Consider the following 15,839-nt stretch of genomic DNA (forward strand, 5'->3'; position numbering starts at 1 on the left):
AAAATCTCCTTACGGAGAAGAGCTATAGTTTAAGTCGGCCCCATCAATGGGCCGAGCCGCCCAACCCAAATTTAATGTGTTCGCGCTAAATCTAAACAGATAAGAGATAAAGCTAACTTACAGGTGGATGGAGGATCGAGGACCAGAGAGGCCTTCTTTCTGTCGAGTCCCGACACTTAAGTGGATGCTGGATCCGAACTGGATAGAGGAACGGTAGGTGAGGTCTTGAACACCGGTGTGGTGCCTACCGAAGATCCTCCGATGCCAAAGTTAGGGACTAAGAGCAATTCTATCGACAATGTGAAAGCACAAGTCAAGTAAACAGTCTTACCTCTTGGCTGGGCCAAGGGGCTCTATTTATAGAGAGCATTTGTGATGCTCTTAGTACTTAGCTTCGATGTGGGACTCGTGGGAGTGTTTTTAGCGGTTGACACGTGCCCTGACAGGTTCTTGGTGGGAGTTTCGAGGTGATCTGTCAGAATCGGCCAAATGTGCTGACTGGTCGCTTGGCATCATGCGCCGAAGGTTGGTGTCCTTCGTCAGTTGTAGGCATTTTACCGATTTGACCGATGTGAATCGATGGAGCATGCTGATAGGCGTTTCGGCATGGCTCACTGAGAGGTGATTTGGATAACTTGGATAACTGAGACGTGAGTGAGGGGTTAGATATGGTACAAACAGGAGTCCCCTAAGTTTCCGATCGAGAAGGGACTTTTTGGTTGGGGACTTGCTTGTGTCCCTAAGCTCCGGTATTCTAACCCAGGTACGAGCATCTTTCATCGTGTGCCGATGGTAATCATGTAGTCCCCCAAGTCCTCAAGCCAAGGGGTTGGTTTGAAGATTGGAAGGGAACGGTAGCAAGAGCCGAAGTTGGCCGAAGGCGTGATAAAACTCGATCATTGTGAGCCTGCCATTTGGCACGAGAAGTGAGTGAAAACTAGACCATAGCGTGCCTGCCGTTCGTTAGTGGACTTTGCTCTATGAAAAGTCAGAGGATCGAACAAGTGAGAATCGAAACATTCGAGTAAGCTGTCTTCCAAGTTGGCAGAGGCTGAGAAGGCGGCAGTGGGTGCCAAGGAAGCGAGGTTGGCAACGGAGGCGGCGAAGGAGGTTGCCCTTCGGTCGCATGCTATGGAGGTGGAGGAGGCCAAGAAAAAGGCCGTAGCCGAGTACCGGAACTTGGCAGAGTTCACCGCGCTGCTCGACAAGGAGGTGACGGAGCAGTGCGAGGATTTATTCAAGTGCTTCAACGTCGACAAAAAGCTGAACCTCAACTTCGTCCGCGAGCTGCCACCATTGCCCGAAAGGGTGACTGAAGAAATGGTGGAGGTGTACCTAGGAGAGGATGTGGATGCCGAGTCCTCAAGTGGTTTGGAGTCGAGCAGTGAGGAGGAAGAAAACACTCCTTTTGCCGAGCCTTCGACCGTTCCCGATGGCTAGGCGCCAGCCCCTCTGGCCGATGCTGCTGACACCGTGCCTGCCAATCCTCCGATGCCTTGACTGTGTTTTTTCTTTCTTTTGTAATAGAAGTTATTTTGGAACAATTCGGTCGTTTGGCCAAGTTTGTTAATACAAAGTGCCCATATGTGGCTTTTATTTGTGGTTAATGTGCGATTGGTTTGATATGTTCATTGCTTTCATACAATTTGCATGCTTGCCACAGATAGTGTATGTTGGTATCGTTCAAGGCGTAATTGAATGCATAGGATGGAAGAGTAAATAATGATGCCGAAAGAAAAGGTCCACAACTTTAATCGAAGGTTGGTTTACTTGTAATAAAATTTTAAATGTTCAAAATTCCAAGGGTGGCCGAGGGTTTGACCATCAAAGCCACGCAATCGGTAGGTGCCGGGTCGGCAGATGCTGACAACTTCATAGGGTCCCTCCCATGAAGGGCCGAGAGTGCCTTCGATAGGATTTCTCGTTGCTAGAGATACTTTACACAGAACCCAGTCCCCCACCTTAAACGATCGGTGTTTGACGCGTGAGTCGTAATACCGAGCCGTTCGCTATTTGTAGGCGGCGTTTCGAAGCTGTCCTTGCGATCAGTGTTCATTGATGAGATCCAGGTTTAGGGCGAGTTGGTGCCCATTTTGCTTAGGGTCGTAAGATGTCGTTCGGCATGTGGGCTCATGTACTTCCACTGGTACTACAGCTTCGGTGCCGAAGGCCAATGAGAATGAGGTCTCGCCGGTTGACCTTCGGTAGGAGGTATTGATGGCCCATAGTGCTTCGAGTAGTATGGCAAGCTAATCGCCTTTGACGGCTCCAAGCTTCTTCTTTAGTGTTTTCTTGATGATCTTGTTGATGGCCTTCACCTGTCCATTGGACTGCAAATGGGTCGGAGATGCAAAGAATATGTTGATGTTGAACTGGGAGCATAGATGTTGAAACCGAGAGCAGTTGAATTGCTTGCCGTTGTCTGTCAAAATTGTGTTCGGTAGGCCGAATCGACATAGGACGTTTTTCCATACGAAATGTTTGATTTTAACGGCCGTTATTGTTGCCAGTGCTTCGGCTTCAGTCCATTTTGTAAAGTAATCGACGGCTACGATTGCAAACTTAAGCTGACCTTTGCCCTGTAGCATGGGGCCTATGAGATCGAGTCCCCATTGCGCGAATGGCCAAGGGCTCGTCATCGGAGTGAGTGGTTCGACAAGTAGCTTTGATATGGAGCTGAAGCATTGGCACTGGTCGCACTTTTGCACCATCTTGACAGCATCACTGTGAAGAGTTGGCCAATAGTAGCCTTGCCGAACGGCCTTGAAGGCCAACGATCCAGATCCTGAATGATCACCCCACGCGCCTTCGTGTATTTCTCGTAAGATATAATCCCCTCCGTTGTGGAGTAACACATCCCAGCAATGGTAGGGAGTGGCCGTGTCGATAGAGGATGCCCTGCAAGAGAAGGTACCGGGCTGATCAGCACCGAATTGCCTTAGACTCGATTTTGTCAGTCGGAAGGGTGCCATCGGTGAGGTGGGTGTGGATTGGATCCATCCAACTTGGGTCTTGCTAGAAGGTGTTGACCTCGGCATTGGTAGTGCTCCGTCGAGTGAGGACTTCTATGGGGACGTGGCATCCGACGCTGTCGTCGATTGCTGAAGCAAGCCTTGAGAGAGCATCGGCATGGCTATTCTCAAATCTGGGGATCTGCCGGATGTGGTAGGCCTTGAACTGATCGAACAATCAGCTGGTTTAGGCGAGATAGGCAGCCATGGACTCGTCATTTACCTCGAATTCGGTGATCACTTGGTTGACGACTAGTTGGGAGTCGCTACATATCGTCAGTCGTTCGGTGCCCATGCTTTTGGCAAGCCGGAGGCCCGCCAAGAGTGCTTCGTATTTGGCTTCATTGTTGGAAGCGCGAAATTTGAAATGGATGACATATTCGATTGTGGTGTCATCCGATGTCTTGAGGACTAGGCCTGCGCCGCTGCCTTGTCGATTGGATGAGCCGTCCACGTATAATGTCCAATGAGGATTTATGGGATCGATGTATGTTCAGCTGAAGGTAAATACCGCGGATGCCAAGGATGGTGCTGTGATAGGATCGATCAATCGACCGCTGTCGTTAGGGGTGTGAGTTTCGAAATGAAATTGGCCACAACTTGTCCCTTTTCAGCAGGCGAAGGTTGATAACGTATGTCGAACTCGCTGAGCTCGATGGCCTATTTGATCAGTCGGCCCGATGTTTTCGATTTCTGCAGGACTTGCCGTAAGGGCTGGTTGGTCAATACTTCGATGGTGTGAGCCTGAAAGTAGGGTCGAAGCTTGTGCATGGAGAGGACGAGAGCGTAGGCCAATTTTTCAAGTTGGGGGTACCGTTGCTCCGCGTCCTACAGCGCATGGCTTGTGTAAAATATGGGGAGCTCAATGCCGTTTGGTCGACGAATGAGTACGGAGCTCAAAGCTGTTGTAGATACTGAGAAGTAGATGATAAGGGTTTTCCCTTGGAAGAGGTGTGAACAGCAGGAGGCTCTACTCATATAAGCTTTAAGATCCTCGAACGCTCGGTCACATTTGGAAGTCCAAAGGACCTGCCGTTTACTGCCTTTGAGAGCTTTGAAGAACGTGGCACATCAGTCGGTGGCTTTGGATATGAAGCGGGCTAAGGCGGCAACTCTGCTGGTGAGGCTCTGAACCTCCTTCTTTGTCTTCAGTACCTGCATATCAATTAGTGCCCGAATTTTCTTGGGGTTAGATTCGATGCCTCGTTGGCTGATCGTGAAGCCAAGGAATTTACTAGATGAGACGCCGAAGGCCCATTTGGTCGGGTTCATGTGCATGTTGTACTTTTTTAGGGTGCCGAACATAAGGGAGAGGTTTCAAAGATGATCGCCGGCGGTCTTGCTCTTAACTAACATATCGTTTACATAGACTTCCATTGAAGTGCCAATGAGTTTGACAAATATTTTATTGACTAGTCGTTGATATGTTGCCCCAGCGTTCTTTAGGCCGAACGGCATGATGTTGTAGCAGTAGAAGCCCCTATCGGTGATGAATGCCGTATGTTCACGATCTGCAGGATGCATGAAGATCTGGTTGTAACCGGAATACGCGTCTATGAAACTGAGGAGCTCGTGGCCAACCGTGGCGTTGACCAGTTGGTTGATTCTTGGTAGCGGGAAGCTATCCTTTGGGCACGCTTTGTTCAGGTTTGTATAATCCTGGCACATTAGCCAGGCTCCACCAGATGTCTTTACCAAAATCGAATTGCAAGCCAGATAGGGTAGGTTACCTCACGAATGAAGCCGATTGCCTGAAGCTTGTCCACCTCGGTCTTCATTCATATCGTTCGGTATCATAGGATCGTCTCTTCTATCGGATCGGTTTGAAAGAGGGGGAGATGCTGAGTTTGTGGCAGATGACATCGGGGAGATGCCAGGCATGTTGTTGTAGGACCAGGCAAAAAGTTCTGAATTGACCCTCAAAAAGGTGATGAACTCGATCCGGAGAGACGGACTAAGGGAAGTGCCGATTCAAACCTACCGGTCCTGTGTGTCAAAAATGGATATCGTTTCTAGCTCTTCGGCAGGTTGAGCTTGCGGCGTGACACTGTCGTCCTTGAGGTCGTCAGGACGCTCGGACCATCTCATGCCATTCGGCATGGTGAAGCTAGAAACGGCCAGTGACTCGGGTGTTTTCCGTCCCGATACCCCGGTTGCCGATTCTACTGTGGACAACACATAGCATATCTGTGCGCTCAATTGGTCCCATCATACTTGGCTGACCCCAGAGTGGGTGGGGAATTTGAGCAGCAGCATATGAGGTGATAAGATAGGCTTTATTCGGGTTAGGGTTGGCCTACCGATGATGGCATTATAAGCTGTCGGACAGTCGACTACCAAGAAGTTAGTGTAGACAAACGTCCTTCTGGAACTAGTGCCGATGGCAAAGGGAAGTTGGATGCTTCCGATTGGCTCCACCAAATCGCCCGAGAAGCTTAGAAGGGTGTGATGCCCTTGTTGAGGTTTTGGCGTTCGATCCTGAGGCCTTTGAAAGCATCGGCAAAGAGTATGTTGACCGAACTTCCAGTGTCGATGAGGATTCGGCCTATGTCAAAATCAGCAAAGTCTGCCCGGATGATCATGGGATCGGAATGGGGGAAAATGATGCCCTTAGCTTCTTCCTTCGGAGAAGGTGATGGGCTCCCCCTTCCCCCCCCCCCCCCCCCGAGTTGCTGGATTTTGCTGCTACGCCCTTCAGTGATACTGAGGACCTGAGGATGCCGAACGGCACTCACGTAATTTTTAACAGACCGATTGCTGGAATCAGCAATCGGTGTACCGCCACTGATCATGTTGATCTGTTGATTGCCCGGGTGTTCGGGGGCCAAATGTGCATTCAGATACTGGTCTAGCTTGCCTTTCCTGATTAGTTTTTCAACAATTTTTCAGAGAGCGATGCACGATTCGGTATCGTGGCTGTTGTATTGGTGGTATCGGTAAAACACTCCGGTATCTTTGTCGACTTGTCGAGGGAGCTTTCGGTTGCTCGACTTCGAAATTATCTGATTTTCAGCCATGAGGACATGTTCGTAAGTCGAGTTGAGCGCGGTAAAGATTTCCGCTAGTTGGACCCTTTTTGGGCTTCGAAAATCGAGTCGGCCACTTGGCTCCTTATTGCATTTGCCTCCGTCTTGCCGACCCTGAAATCCGTCCCTTCGCTTGTCTCCCATTGTGTAAGGTGCAGACAAGGTGGGTGTCGTTCGGTAGGGAGCTTGATTTATAGTCTAGTGTGGTGGGAAATGGTCATAGGTTGGCGCTGGGGCCTGACCTACATTTTCAGTTGGGCAAGGAGGTGCCGAAGGCACTCCCTTGGAATTGAAGTGCTTCGCCTTGGCGTGAATGGCTGCCTGTTTCATGAGTTTGCCATAGGTGGTCCAATTGCTGTTGTGGATCAGATAGTGGAATTAAGATGCTAGGAGGCCGCTTTTGATGGCGCTGAAGGCTGCTCGGTCGTCGATTTTCAGGCACCGAGAGTACTCATGGCTGAATCTGGCCGTGTACTTCCGAAAGGCTCGTTGTCTCCTTGCTAAGTGGTGTAAAGATCGTCGGCGGAGTATAAGCAATTGGTCTGTATCATAAAACGATTGAGGAAAATTTGTTTTAATTGATCGAAAGAGTCTACCGTACATGGTTCCAGTCGACAAAACTAATTCAGGGTCGCTCCGGCCAAGGTGGATGGAAATAGCAAGCAATGGCCTTCATCGGTGAGCCCTTTACAACCCAAGGCCGATTGGAAGGTATGGATGTGTGTCACAGGATCTTCCACTCCCGTGTAGGACGATATTCGGAGTGCCTGGACCTCCTTCTTATGCAGGTAGATTCGAATTCGGCTAGTGAACGGTCCTGGTTGGACCTTTCCCTAGGTTTGTGTTCGAATCTAGTTTTGTTCTTCCTCAATTCGATTGACTTTCTGAAGGAGGAGGTGAATGGTGGGATCGGCAGGAAGGAGGTTGTTGCCGAAGGGTTCTGACATCTGGGGGCCGGTTGGGCGGCGAACTTCGTGTCCTTGTGCTTCGCGGCCTGTCTCTCGGTCGAAGTTTCTGATGGGACCTTCTTTCTACTGATCGTTCTTTTTGGCTGATCCGGATGTCACTGAAAGGCACGAGATCGTTGTTTCAGGAGAGGTTGGGACATAGTCGGATTCGTCTGTTTCTTTAGATTGATCGCGTCGTACCTTCGGCGAATAGGAGATTTTAGTCCAAGTACGTCCAGGTGCCGATCGTTAAGCTTTGCTTGGACCGAAATTGGGGAGATCAGTCCTTCCCGACCCCGATCGTTAAGCCTGTCATGACAGTCAGAGTAGACTCGGTATTCCTGGTGGCGTTCCTCTGAAGAGGGCACAAACAGCCTTCGAGAGACTGATGGCCCGCCTGGGGCCGGTTGCTCTCCTCTCTCCTGACCGCTAGGTTTTGGTACGTTTTTGAGCGATTGCTCTTGCCGAAGCTACATGGTTTGTTTCGAACCGTCCTGGAGTTGCGTTGAGTGTGATTGCTGCTCGTGAAGTTGTTTCTGGGCGTCGTCTAGTTTGGAGGAAATGATTTTATTGTGTTCCTGCATTTTTGCCATGTCCCGCTGCAGGGCTTCCATCCTATCCTCCAAAGTGTTCGACCGACCAGGCGTTTCCACTCGGGGGTGCCGGGCGGTGCAGCGGGGTTCGTTCTGCGTGCGAGACCGAGGATCGGACTATCGGTCGCAAGGGGTGAAGGAGGGTTCATAGTTAGGTGGAAAAAGAGATATGGGTTGATTGTCAATCGAGCTTCCCACAGACGACGCCAATCTGTTCGTGCTAAATCTAAACAGATAAGAGATAGAGCTAACTTACAGGTGGATGGATGATTGAGGACCAGAGAGGCCTTCTTTCTGTCGAGTCCCGACACTTAAATGGATGCTGGATCCGAACTGGATAGAGGAACGGTAGGTGAGGTCTTGAACACTGGTGTGGTGCCTGCTGAAGATATTTTGATGCCAAAGTTAGGGACTAAGAGCAATTTTATTGACAATGTGAAAGCACAAGTCAAGTAAATAGTCTTACCTTTTGGCTGGGCCAATGGGCTCATTTATAGAGAGCATTTGTGATGCTCTTAGTACTTAGTTTTAATGTGGGACTCGTGGGAGTGTCTTCAGCAGTCGACACGTGCCCTGACAGGTTCTGGTGAGAGTTCCGAGGTGATCTGTCAGAGTCGGCCGAATGTGCTGATTGGTCGCTCAGCATCATGTGCCGAAGGTTGGTGTCCTTCGTCAGTGGCAGGCATTTTACCGATTTGACCGGTGTGAATCGGTGGAGCATGCCGATAGGTGTTTCGGCATGGCTCACTAAGAGGTGATTTGGATGACTTGGACCCGAGTAAATTTGCCACGTGTCAAGACATGAGTGGGGGGTCAGATATGGTACAAACATAATGGGCTTGAGCTGGGTTGGGCCGGACTTTAAAGAGGAGAGAGAAAATAACGAGCCAGGTTGGGCCGGGTTTTTTTTGTTAAAATTCAAAACCCAAGCCTGGCCTATAGACTAGGCTTGAGAAAGCCCATTAGGCCCGACAGAGTTAAGCTCAATGGGCTAGGCCGAAATGGGCCTGCTTTATTTTGTATTTTTTTGTCAATTCATTATATATTTTTTCTATGTTTTGGTGTGTTTTTACGTTTCCATTTTTTATTTTATTTTTTCTCATAGTTCTCTATTTACATTTATCTATATGTTTATGTCTTCATTTTTTTTCTCTGTTCATTTTATAAATTCACAATACATAAATTAAAATTTAGAAAAATACAACAAAAATTCATATGAACTATTGTAATATTCTCTCCATCATAAAGCTCTAAAAGAGGACATGGAAGGAAGAAGTGCCTTTTAAGTTTACATAGTCTGATGTGGCTCCAACATTATTGATATGGCTTAAATTCAGTTGTGGCAAGGTGTTTGATGAAGTATATATAAATATCAAATGGTGTAGCATATAATCATTAAGTTGTCTATGGCATGGTAGATAAGGTGTGGGAATATGATGAAAGTTGTAGGAGTTCGAAACCCTTTGTGTGTGTCTCCATTTCCTTTTAAATCTATATTTCTATTAATGGGCTTTGCGGGCGAGGCTAGCCAGTGGCCACAACCGGCGGGGCTGGGCTTTTTTCCAATGGGCCGGGCGGGCTCCCATCGGCCCATAGGCCCATGGGCCAAATGATGACCCCTAAGTTTAAGTATGGAAAAATGGTCTTGCCAAATAGTAACAAAACATGATGACATTTAGATTTTAATTTAACAGTTAATAACAAGAATAAGAGGTATACAATTTATTTAATGTATCCTAATAGGGTTTTTTAGTTGTTCTTAGTTAAAACTTATAGTCTTATGTTACCTTACATTTGGATATGGGATAAAAGTGTTTTATTCTTCTCAATCATTCAAGCAAAACTTAGTTTAATACCATCAAAAACAGGGCATAGCCAAGGCTGATGTCTTTGGTGTCACCAATGTAGCTGAAATAAGAGTACACATTGACAAGAAGAAGAGAGCCATTACTTGCAAGTAAGGTAATAATAGGGTTTATGTATGAACTTGCAGCCTTACTAAAATGAGCCTGCTGATGGTGGGCAAGAGCTGCCCAACAGAGACATGTCTATGGCTGTTGAAACTTTGATTTGGTCCTGTAATTGAGAAGATGCAATTGTGGTTTTAATGTTTTGCATGGCTGATAGAACATATTTGGCTTCTGCATCTTGGGGATTGATCTCATTTCCCACTGCAATGTACCAAAACTTGACATCAGGAAAGTAGTTTAGGACATTGTTCTCAACCCAAGCAGTAGCAGCTGCAACGTCATTTCCAGGGGACCGAATGTCTTGGTTTTGAACACCGATGATGAGTTCGATGTTTGATAGAGCTTGCAGAGTTTGGAGGATTCGGATAAAAAATTTGCATTCTTGTTGTGCCATTTGCTTGGTGGAGACTTAAAACTTCTGGATCAGGTGGCAGGTTCTTGGCAACCCGACCATAAGAAACTCCTATTGGCTCTGCAACTGTCTCAAATTCAATCAAAACCAAATATGAACTACATCACATAAAAACGCTTTGAGCCTGAGTAACCGCTTTGGTGTACTGCTATTTCTAGAATAATCAAAAGTGATTTCTACCAACAAAAAAATGTTTCTAAAACCCTTCAAGGCACTTAGGAGCATAAATGCTTCCTACAGAAGTAGTCCCATAAATGCTTCCTACAGAAGTAGTCCTAAACGGGTCTTAAATGTTACGCAAAACATTTTTCTTAACATTAAGAACTCTTTTTTCTTTAATAATTTTCTTTTTTTCTTAGAAGTCCTTCAATAAAAACTTACTTTGAGACATTGGAGCTTATAATCTCACAAAATGAAGCCATGAATGAAACTGATTGGTATAATAGGCTAGAAAATAGATTGGTAACTTTGTGTTCCCATCTTTCACTAACAAATTACTTAAATATATGCCAAAGTATGTGGCGTGATCAATTTTTTTATTTTTTGTGTTGGACTGGCGTAATCAATTAACTGATCATGCCAGAATTGCAAGAGACAAAATAATGGTATAGTATAAAAAAGAATTTGTATTTCATAAACGTATGATATATAAATAATAATAATTGTTTATATCATGCTAACAGGCTTTAGAATCAATTAGGGATATTTATGTATTTGGCATGTTAAGGCTGAAGCCTTATTTTATTTATTTTTATTATTAATACCCATTTTTTAAATTTAAAAAATCTGATAATACCAATGTCGGCCAATGTCCTCCAAAAATGTTGTAAATATAACTATATAGTACTTTTATTTGAATTAAAAAAAATATTTGACTTTGTCAATGACAATTGGGTCTAGTAGCAACAATTTATTAGTCAATGGCTATTTCCACTTTGTTCATGAGAGTTCAAATTTGCATGTATAATCTCCTCATTGCTTAGTCTCAAAAGCAATAATCATATTATCAGAACTTTGAGACAAAAGCACTTTGTGGGACTATGCATGCAATGAGGGACAAAAGGAGAAATAAAAGCTTACACAAGGTCTATCTCTACTACTTCTGCTAGGATCATCCAAAGCCTTTTGAAACTTAATCATTTGGTAAGCTCCTCTCTCTCTCTACTACTTCTCGTTCAAGTCATTGTTCAGGTATCTAATTGCTAGCAACAAAATAAATGAACACGATATTTCAAGAAAAGATTAAAATAACAATAATCTTTTGCAAATATGATCTTTAAGGAATATCTAAAAATTAGACAGTTCGGATCATTAAAAAACTGTTTATACCATAATGAACCGAGCAGACCCAGCATCAAAGCGACTAGCACCAAGGCAGCCACGCCTTCTCCTGTGCCGAAGGAAGACACACTTCCTAGGTGCCAGACACCTGCCGAAGCTCCCAGCTGCCAAACCTAATCTCCAAGACACTTGTCGCCACCACAACGGCTTGCACAAAGTCCCACATTGGAACTTTGTGCAAAGCTCCCACTTTCACTTCCCTATAAATAGAGAACAGTACCCAGGTAAAAAGCAGAACTATTCTCCCACGTTTACTGTTACTCTGCCAGAATTACTACCCGTAACTGACTTAGGCATCAGAGAGCCTTCGGCCGGCACCACACCGGTGTCTGAAGCTTAACGATTGCCTCTCCCACTTTATCTTCTACAGGTCTCTCACCAACCTATTTCACCAAGGGCCTCAGCCCTCTTCCCTGCTGAAGACCCAGCACATCTAATCACTAAGTTGGACTCAATATTGGCCGGGCCATTTTGAGCATCAACAAAAACAATGTATGATGGGCTTTAAAAGAAATATATTTATTTATTTATAATTTTTAAAAACTAAACACAATTTAAAACAGTGCTTAATACAATAATGAAATTACGAAAAGATAGATAACGAAGAGCTAAGCGAACCTGGCTGCAAATTTTTGAGCTAGAATTTGAATGTGAGAAAGTTGCAGGCTGAGACAGCTTGGAAGGTGCTCATGTTTTCTTTTGCACACAGCAAGAGCTTCAGAAAAGACGAGTCTAAAATCTTGCGATTTATCCCATTTTAGCAGCAGTAAAGCTAATAAATGTACAGTGCCCAAAGACATTCCTTTATATAACGTATATCTCTTCAGATTGTTAACAAATCCACTGTAGCAATACTCACAAATGGATAATTGTAATCCGGGTTCGAATCCCGGCAGTGGAATCCCGTTTTATTTTTTAATTTTTGAGTTGGGTTGTTTACTTCGGCCATAATATAAATGGGCTTCAAAGCTCACAGTAAAAACTAAAAAGAATTCTGAATTTTCTATTATAAAAATAAAATAAATAGGTGAAATGATTTTTGGTTCATGTGTTTTGCCTTGATTTCAATTTTTTTTTTATTAAGAAGGGGGCCAAAGCCCCAAACAAAAACAAACAGACTACACAAACTGGTCTAAACAGACCAATCTAGAATGAACAACTCCTAGCAGATCGTCAACTAGATAAGCACTTAACCAACTAGGGGCATGCTCAAGAACGCACAGCCCAAGATCCACTTGGTAACTCCAATTAGTCAAACAGTCAGCAACAATATTCATCTCACGGAACACATGCTGAAGGGCACAACTGGGAACCTGCTGCATAAGGTCACAACAGTTCCTAACCAAAGCAGCTAAGGGATGCATAGCAAGCATAGAAGGATTCTGGCAGAGGTTTACTGCAATAGCTGAGTCCATCTCAATAGTGAGATTACAGATGCCCTTCTCAATTGCAAGCTTCAAACCAAAGAAAAGCCCCCATATCTCAGCCTCAAGAACTTGACCTTTCCCCAAATTAACAGCAAACCCACTAACCCAGTCACCAAAAGAGTCACGAATGACTCCCCTAGCACCACTGCAGCCAGTAACATGTTTCCTTGAACCATCAACATTCAGCTTAAACTGTCCAGGCTTAGGGGGCTCCCAGGCAACATGGATTTGAACTTTATTTTCTCCTATAGTGCGATTAGAAGATGACTTAATCCACTCTTGGGCTGCCCCGCAGATAACTTGTCTTGGACTGAAGGGAACAGTATCCTCATTCTGAAAAACATGCTTATTTCTCCAACACCATAACTGCCAGCAAGTGAACACAAAGACAGTATTCCAAGGAACATCACCATTCTATTTCACCTTAGAGAGCATGTTAACCTTCATCCACGGCTGAGCATCTAAGCGGAAAAAATTATGGGCATAGGCAGGGAGAATAGCATTCCAAGTAGTTCGAGCTCGCTCACAATCACGAAGGATATGAAGAGCTGTTTCAGTAGGCCAAGAACAAAAGCCACATGAAGAGTCAGAAGCCAACTGCCTTCTAACACGCTGATCGTTAGAAAAAATTTTGCCTTGAGAAGCCAGCCACATAAAGTATTGGAGCTTAGGAGGAACATTTAAACTCCACAAGGATTTCCAACAGGAGTCAGGAGTAGAACAGCCTTCAAAAAATAAGCTATAAGCAGATTTAACTGAAAAGTCGCCATTAGCACTACCCTTCCAAACCTGAGTATCAGGTAAAGAACCCAAAAACCCCACAGGAACACTAATGATCTGTTGGACAAGGTCTTCACAAACCACACCTCTCAACTTGTCAATATCCCACCAGCCATTCATAGAGAAACTTGATTTCAATTTTGATGACTCTCTTTTTTATTGTTTTTTAATGAGCTTGAGCTAGGTTGGGCTGGACTTTAAAGAGGAGAGAGAAAATAACGGGCCAGGCTAGACTAGGTTTTTTTTCTAAAAATTCAAAACCCAAGCTTGAAAAAGCACATTTGGTTGCGTAGAGTTAAGCCCAATGGGCTGGGCTGAAATGGGCCTAATTTATTTTGTATTTTTTTTAATATTGATTTTTTTGTCAATTCTTTAATATTTTTTTTCCTATTCTTTGGTGTGTTTTTACGTTTCCTTTTTTTTTTTAATTTTTTTTTTATAGTTCTCTATTTACATTTATCTATATGTTTAGGTCTTCATTTTTTTTCTTTGTTCATTTTATAAATTCACAATACATAAATTAAAATTTAGAAAAATACAACAAAAATTCATATGAACTATTGTAATATTCTCTTCACTGTAAAGCTTTAAAAGAGGACATGTAAGGAAGAAGTGCCTTTTATTGATATGGCTTAAATTAAGTTGTGGCAAGGTGTTTGATGAAGCATATATAAATATAAAATGGTGTAGCATATAATCATTGAGTTGTCTATGGCATGGTAGATAAGGTGTGGGAATAAGATGAAAGTGGTAGGAGTTCAAAACCACTTGTGTGTGTCTCCATTTCCTTTCATTTTTAAACTAAATTTATATTTCTATAAAATATATGGGTCCGCTGGCCGGGCCTTAATGGGCTTTGCTGGCGGGGCAGGCCTATGGCCCACAATGGCTGGGCCAGGCTTTTTACCAATAGGTCGGGCGGGCCCCCATTGGCCCACATGCCCGTGGGCCAAATGATGACCCCTAAATTTAAGTATGGAAAATAGTGTTGCCAAATAGTAACAAAGCACGATGACATTGAGATTTTAATTTAACAATTAATAACAAGAATAAGAGGTATACAATTTATTTAATGTATCCTAATCGGGTTTCTTAGTTGTTCTTAGTTAAAACTGATAGTCTTATGTTACCTTACATTTGGATATGGGTTAAAAGTGTTTTATTATTACACTTGAAACCAAAAATAGTCGGCCCATTTTGAAACTAAACCTTAATAAATAAATAAAAGTGTGTTATAGAAAAAAAAATAATAATAATTCTGAGTATTCAATTAGGGGATATCATCTTCTTTGCTAGTGGTTGGTTTTCCACCTGGTGTTGCTGCTGAAAGCTCTTCGAGCAGAATCAGCCAAGAACAAAGGGTACTTACGGTGTGGAGGTGCTATATGTGTTGTGGCGTGGAGGTGTTGCGAGCCTGTGGGGATAGGATCGCCCGAATTCCTCGGAATCCGGGACAAATCCTGTAAATTATCCGACATCATACTGATGTAGGCACTGGCGGACCCAGAAATTTTTTAGTGGAGGTGCAATATTGACTAAGTATGAAAAATGATTTTTCGGAATAATCATTTTCTCAAGATAATTTTTGGCGGCTTTTATACCTTATACATCAAATAAGAAAACTTGATTTTATGGGATTTTAGTATATATTGACTTAATGAGCAGTATAAAAATAAATAAAAGTAAAAGGACAAAGACATTTACTTAAATGTTGAAAATGGAAATAAGGTAATATGTACACCAATTGAGCAAATGGGCAATTTGAAGCACCTACAATGGTTTTTCCTGCGAGGGGAAGTGCAGCTGCACCTCCTTGAGCCTTAATAGGTCCGCCCCTGGATGTAGGTGCCACGACTCGACTCCCCTAGCAAGATATTATTTGCTTTGGGCCTCCCCCCTCACAGTTTTGTTCTTGGGCTCAAGCTAATGCTATGATGCCCAAAAGGCCTCTTGCTAGGAAGAGAAGTGGCCACACATATAAGGCACTTCACCTTTCCCTCCCCAAGCGATGTGGGACTGCTCACCGTTCTTGTTTCCCAAGACACAGGTCCTACAATCGGGGCCACTTACTAAAAAGGGACAAGACTTCTGCTGAAATTTTGGCAGAGTCTCCCATGAAAAATGGACATTTTCAAAAATTTTAAACCTGTCAAATACATTTACAAATCTCAACAAGCAGCATGCACAAGATAATAACATGCAATTAACATCAATGGCCCCCAGCCTTACAATCAAATCCTAACATGGGCGACATCAGAGCAATCTAAAGAGTTTCAGTTCACAAACAGGAACATAAAGTTCAACGGAAATAAAACAAGGAAAAGTCATCCTA

At 44.1% G+C, this 15,839-nt stretch overlaps 1 pseudogene; it reads right to left on the reverse strand.

Moving 5' to 3' along the window:
* Nucleotides 1-9,421: 9,421 nt before the first annotated feature.
* LOC117613096 lies at nucleotides 9,422-10,350 on the reverse strand (annotated as a pseudogene).
* Between the last annotated feature and the right edge of the window lie 5,489 nt (nucleotides 10,351-15,839).

Source organism: Prunus dulcis, unplaced genomic scaffold, assembly GCF_902201215.1.
Source record: "Prunus dulcis unplaced genomic scaffold, ALMONDv2, whole genome shotgun sequence".
Lineage (NCBI taxonomy): Eukaryota > Viridiplantae > Streptophyta > Magnoliopsida > Rosales > Rosaceae > Prunus > Prunus dulcis.